The following is a 6,746-nucleotide window of genomic DNA, read 5'->3' as shown; positions in this document are numbered from 1 at the left end:
TGGAGTAATAATGAGAATGCTGCTTCCTAATAGGTATTGCTGTTAACTCTAGTGAGAAAAGGGATTTTACAAGATGATTTATCGACTACACAAAATGATTCTCAAACTGATTTGCTAGCTGACAAGTTACAATAATATTACCAGTTGATTATAAACTATATAAATGGAAAGTTAACATAGAAAATTCATTTTTTAAAAAATATCTCTGTGCTGACATATCTAAAATGAAAAAAAAAAATCTAAGTCCTATATCTTAACGCCTTACAGGCTTGAAAATCAACATCATGTGATATGAGTAGCCAAATATGTGATGCTTGTGATAGCTCATAGATAACCTTGAAAGCATAATTATCTTCAGACTTCTCTAATTCTTTGCCTTGATTTTTCTAATCCCAACAGTGCCTACAGTCTGAGTTCCTATATCTGAGATAATGGCCAGTTTATCAGAACCAAATAAAAAAAAAAAAACCTCACTGCTGTCGACTTGGATCCAACTTATACTGACCCCTCCTTGGGTTTCTGAGGTGGTATCATTATAGAAGTAGATTCCCCAACTTTCCTTCTGAGGAGTGTCTGGTGAGTTTGAACCACCAGCCTTCTAGTTAGCAGTCAAATGCCTTAGGTGCTACACAGCCAGAGTTCCTATTTTACGAGAATACAACACGAAATGCCATGTACCAATCCATTAAATGTCTTGAACCACAAATAACTTGAATATCCATTATGTGATGTGTGTGTGTGCGTGTGTGTGTGTGTCCTTCTTAATTTGGGCAACAGAGCTGTACAGTGGGTAATATTACTGGGCATTTTGTTGTGGATAAATTCATTTCACAGATGGACCCTGAGAGTCAAAGAGGAGAAACAATATTGTTTTGAATCTGCAGAACCATTAAGTAGTAGATTTGGAAATGAAGTCTAGGTCAATTTAACTCCGTAACCTATACTCTTTATATTTTTTAATATAACTATCATTTATTACTGTGAGTATATAATTACTTTATAGTGATAAGAAAATACTCCATTAAAAAAAAAAAAAAAGCCTGTTAAGAAGATACAGGGGTTTTTTAATGATTTTTTTTTTCTAAACTCATGTAGGATTAATTAAAAAATAAAAATCAACAGTCACCTTTGTGTACAAGGAACAAAGCTGTTAAAGTCTGTTTTGTGGAGAACACTTTGGGGATTTCTCAAAAAGAAGAGGCAGAGTAGTTTGATTAGGTGCTGTATTCCTCATTTCTTTTTCATCTCAAAATTATCTTTGCAAAAATCACTATTACCTTCAAAATAAGTAAATAAATTAAGATAAAATCAGTTATCATAGACATCCTGTTCATGTTATAGATGAGAAATTTGATATCTGAAGTGAAAGGAATGATCTGAGCTTAGGAGGCCAGTTAGAGAGAGATCTGGGACTTGAAGTTGTGTTTCTTGATTCCCTGAACAGTGCTCTTTCCACTTTACTAAGCCGCTTTTCTGATATTTGACTAGCCTTGGAAATTGCACATTCTAAGAGCTATGAATCCAAATGCTTGTACATTTGGCTTTTCCTTTGTACATTTTATAATAGCTCAGTGGCTGCAGAGAAGGTAATCTACTTCTCAGTGTGCATGTTCTTTTACTACGGGCAATAATCTACTGAGTTCTGGAGTTCCCATAATATAAGCAACTCCCTTTGTGACTTTCAATTGCTGTAGGTCTGTAATGGTGCTTGGCACTTTAATAATTAGTCTACAGGGAGCTTTAATAGAGTAGGGCAACTGTTTTAATTAACTTAATCCCCAGTACATGAGTTGACCATTAGACATCAAATCACAGTTTAGCTCCAAGAGTATTTGAACTCTGAGGAAAGCACATTTGTAACTACAGTGGGGATAACACTATCTTCTATTATAAAACAATGCAGCTGAAAATGATTTGGCTTCACTGGCCTCTGACTCTGTGGTAAATGGAAGTCATTATTTCTATTGGAGTGAATGCATAATGGAAATGGCTTAGGAGTTTGGCTTGGGTAGTGTAGAAATGATGTGTACTGGCCTAATTCATGAAAACCAAAAGACAAATAGAAAGGAATAGTCATTTAAAAACCTGCAGATTGTGTATTGTTAGATGAGTAAGAAACACATGTGCAAAACAATTTTAGAAATCTAATTTGGCTCAGAAAGAATAATATCACAATAACATGCTTTTATGCTCTGATAACTTACTTTATGTTACTTTTTTAAAAAACTGTGTGGGTGTTTGGAGCTCTGGTGGTGTATTGTCTAAGGCATTTGACTGCTAACCAGAAGGCTAGAGGTTCAAACCAGCCACTCCTCAGAAGGAAGGTTGGGGGATCTACTTCTGTAGTGATAGTGCCTTGGAAACCCAAGGAAGGGTCATTACGAGTCAGATCCGACTTGATGGCAGTACTTTTTTTTTTTCTTTTTCTAGTACTATTTTAGTCACAATTTATTTATTCAGAAAACTTTCTTATTTGTAAATTATTATAGAGAAAATCCTAGGGGCAGAGTACACAAAGAAAAAAAAATATTTGCATCCACAATAAAATTTCAAGCTGGAGTTTGGAAAAAATATTTTTTCATATATGTAATAGTAGTTAATTCGTACACATACACAAAAAATGGTGGGATTCTTTTATTGTGTCATGTGGGTTTTTTTTTTTTTTTTCATCATTAAATGCATATTTCAAACATCTATTATAGAGGCAAGCTACTAGAGAGTTGAATAAGACATATTAGGTGATATCCAAAAATATAAAGTAAAGTGGGCAGAACAAACAAATAAAGGGGAAATTAAACACTGTGTGATTAAGTTAGACAGTAATGATAATTATTTGGTGGTACTCAAAAAAGTTACTGCCATTGAGTAAGATCCAACACATAGTGACCCCTCCTTGGGTTTCTGGGGTGGTATCACTATGGAAGTAGATTGTCCAATCTTCCTTGAACCATGAGCCTTCTGGTTAGCTGTCAAATGCCAAAGGTTTACCTTCGAAGCTATCTGAAAAGTTGACAGTTCAAACCCATTCAGAGGTATTGTGGATCAGAACTGGCAATCTGTTTCTGTTCAGATTACAGCCATGAAAACCATATGGTACATTTCTACTCTAGAACACATGGTATCCCCATTAGAATCAACTGGACAGCAACTAACAACAACAGGAGGATATAGGAAGGACACTTACCTAGATTTGAGAGTCTAGAATGTTTTATTGATAACATGACACTTGGACTGAAAAACTGAAAATCAAGAGGATATACAGTTGTTCCAGGCAAAATGAATAAATGTTCAAGGATCCAGATAAAGCAGAAAATCTGCCATGTATTGAGTCTTCAAGAGATTCTTGCCACTAGAATAAAAAGTAAGGATATGAGACTTGAACAGTGATACATCATAAAGACTCTCTGACTTCTTGCTATGAAACTTATACTTAATCATAAACAACATATAAAGCTGCATTGAAAAACTTTAAGCAAGGCAACTTTGCAAACAACACAAAAGCAAATAGAATAACATAGCTAATTTAAACCTATAATTCAAAATATTATTAAATACTTCAACATGTAAAAAATAAAATAAAAATAATAATGGCATATTTTATATTCCTTTTAGCACTAAGTGCTAAACATTTGATTTGTATTTTATACTTATTTCATAGCTCCATTTAAGTTAGTCATATTTTAAGTGTTCATTAGCTGCATGCAGCTAGCTAGTAGCCATCACATTGGACAAAAACAGCTTTAAGACTTCTAACGAATCTACAAAACTGGAGGGGCATATCTCAGGTCATTTCTTTCTGAGTCTGGGTAGATAAGCCTGCCTAAGTCTAAGGCATAGTGAACAGTGACATTTGAGTTTAACTCAAAACCACATATACAAAATTTCAGCTATAGAGATGGTATTATGGCTGCCATGTTTTTTTTTTTTTTTTTTGTTTCTATTTGCTGTCTTTATTTATTAGATGACTCCCTGGAAACCTCAACTGTGAGAATTCAAGGAATGAGAAGAAGGAATAAGCATTACAACCCAATTTTCTGGCAATTGGATGGATAATTGCTTCATTCTTGGTATCAGGGAACATAACAAAAAGGGAAAGTATTGGTGCAGAGTGGGAGTTTCTGTCCTGCTTTGGTTAATGATAAAGTGCAATGGGACAGTCAGAGAGCAATAACCACTAAATCATTGAACATGAAGGTCTGGAGCCCAGTATAACCTATATCCAATCTGCGTGAAATTGATCCTGACTCCTACCATCCAAAGTAATGTTTTCACTTTATGGGCATTTATGTGCAATGGTAATAATATATTTATGACTCTCTGTGTAATTATCCTAAAGAAATGTTGATTTTTTTAAAAATATTAAACAGCTTCCCAGATTTGTTGAAAATATAGTTCCTATGTGCATATGCTATCTTAGACATTTTTACATGCATTGTGTAATTTTCTTCTCTAAACTGCCCTGTTAGTTAAGTGTAATTACCAAATTAAGTATTAGTAACAGATTAAAACATAATTTCTATTGTCATGGATTACAAACTCATAGAACCATAGAATACTAGGTATGGGAGAGACCTTCAAGTAACTGAGCACATAGTATCCCCGTCAATTTTTCAGCATTTTTGATCAGTCCTTATTTAGTATAAGTTACAATATGTTCACTATGATAATAAGGCAACTGATAATACTTTTGAACATCTACATTGTAATTTCCACTTATTTTCATAAGTACTATTCCTGAAGCCCCTCAGGTGAGTAGAGCTGATCTTAATGATTGGATGGAGTAAAGATTCTGGGACCTTCATTTGCTGATGTAGCATGCCTCAAAATGAGAAGAAACAGCTGCAAACATCCACTAACAATCAAAACATGGAATGTACAAAGTACGAATCTAGGAAAATTGGAAGTTGTCAAAAGTGAAATGGAACGCATAAACATCAATATCCCAGCATTAGTGAGCTGAAATGAACTGTTTTTCACAATTCTGAATCAGACTCCAATTTGATCTACTATGCTGGAATGACAAATTGGAAGAGAAATGGCAGAGCATTCATTGTCACAAAGAATGTTTCAAGATCTATTCTGAAGTACAATGCTGTCAGTGATAGGATAAGATACATATACCTACGAGAAAGACAAGTTTATACTACTATTATTCAAATTTACACACCAACCACCAAAGCCAAAGATGAGGAAATTTAAGATTTTTACCAACTTCTGCAGTCTGAAATTGACAAAACAAGCAGTCACGATGGGTTGATTATTACTGGTGATTGAAATGCAAAATTTGCAAACAAGAAATAACACCAGTGGTTGGAAAATATGCCCTTGGTGATAGAAGTAATGCCAGAGATTGCATAAAAGGATTTTGCAAGACCAATGACTTATTCATTACAAATATCTTTTTTCAACAGCATAAAGGTGGACTTCACCAGATGGAGTACACAGGAATCAGATTGACTACATCTGTGGCAAGAGGTGATGAAGAAGTTCAGTATTTTTAGCCAAAAGAAGGACAGGAGCTGACTGTGGAACAGACCATCAGCTACTCATGTGCAAATTCAAGTTGAAGCTAAGACAATTAAAAGAAGACTATGACAGCCAAAATATGACATTGATTATATCCCTTCTGAATTTAGAGACCATCTAAAGAGTAGACTTGATGGATTAAAGACCAATTATTGAAATTAGAGGAATTGTGGGATGACATCAAGAGCATCATCCACAAAGAAAGCAAAAGGTCACTAAAATGACAGGAAAGAAAGAAAAAAAATAAAAAACAAATGGATGTCAGAAGAGAGTCTGAAACTTGCCCTTGAATAGAGGGTAGCTAAAGCAAATGGAAAAAAAAAAAAAAAACACAACAACAACAACAGCAAGATAAAGGAACTGAACAGAAGATTTCAATGAACAACTCAAGAAGACAAAATCAATTATTATAATGAAATGTACAAACACCTGGAGTTAGGAAACCAAAAGGGAAAAACATTCTTGGGATTTCTCAAGCTGAAAGAACTGAAGAGGAAGTTTAAGCCTTGAGTTGCAATATTGAAGGATTCTATCAGGAAAAATATTAAATGATGCAGGAAGTATCAAAAGAAGATGGAAGCAATACACAGAGATGTTGTACCAAAAAGAATTGGTCAATGTCCATCCTTTTCAGGAGGTGGCATATGATCAAGAACCAACAGTATTGAAAGCAGAAGTCAAAACCGCACTGAAGGAATTGGCAAAAATCAAGGCTCCAGGAATTGATGAAATACTCATTGAGATCTTCCAACAAATGGATGCCGTGCTGGAGGTACTCACGCATTTATGTCAAGAAATTTGGAAGACAGTTATCTGGCCACCTGACTAGAAGAGATCCATATTTGTACCCATTCCAAAGAAAGGTGATCCAACAGAATGTGAAAAGTATCAAAAAATATTAATATCATATGCAAGTAAAATCTTGCTGAAAATAATTGAAAAATGGTTGCAGCAGTATAATGACAGAGAACGTCCAGAAATGCAAGCTGGATTTAGAAGAGTATGCAGAATGAGGGATATCATTGCTGACATCAGATAAATCTTGGCTGAAAGCAAAGAATACCAGAAAGATATTTACTTGTGTTTTATTGACTATGCAAAACCTTCCACTTGTGTGCATCATAACAGATTATGGATATAATTGAGAAGAATGGGAATTGCAGAACACTTAATTGTACTCATGAGGAACCTGTACACAGACCAGAAAGTTGTCCTTCAAA

The sequence above is a fragment of the Orycteropus afer genome, unplaced genomic scaffold (genome assembly GCF_000298275.1).
Source record: "Orycteropus afer afer isolate SDZICR_OR568_19922 unplaced genomic scaffold, OryAfe1.0 scaffold00915, whole genome shotgun sequence".
NCBI lineage: Eukaryota > Metazoa > Chordata > Mammalia > Tubulidentata > Orycteropodidae > Orycteropus > Orycteropus afer.
Note: the sequence above shows the minus strand (reverse complement) of the source record.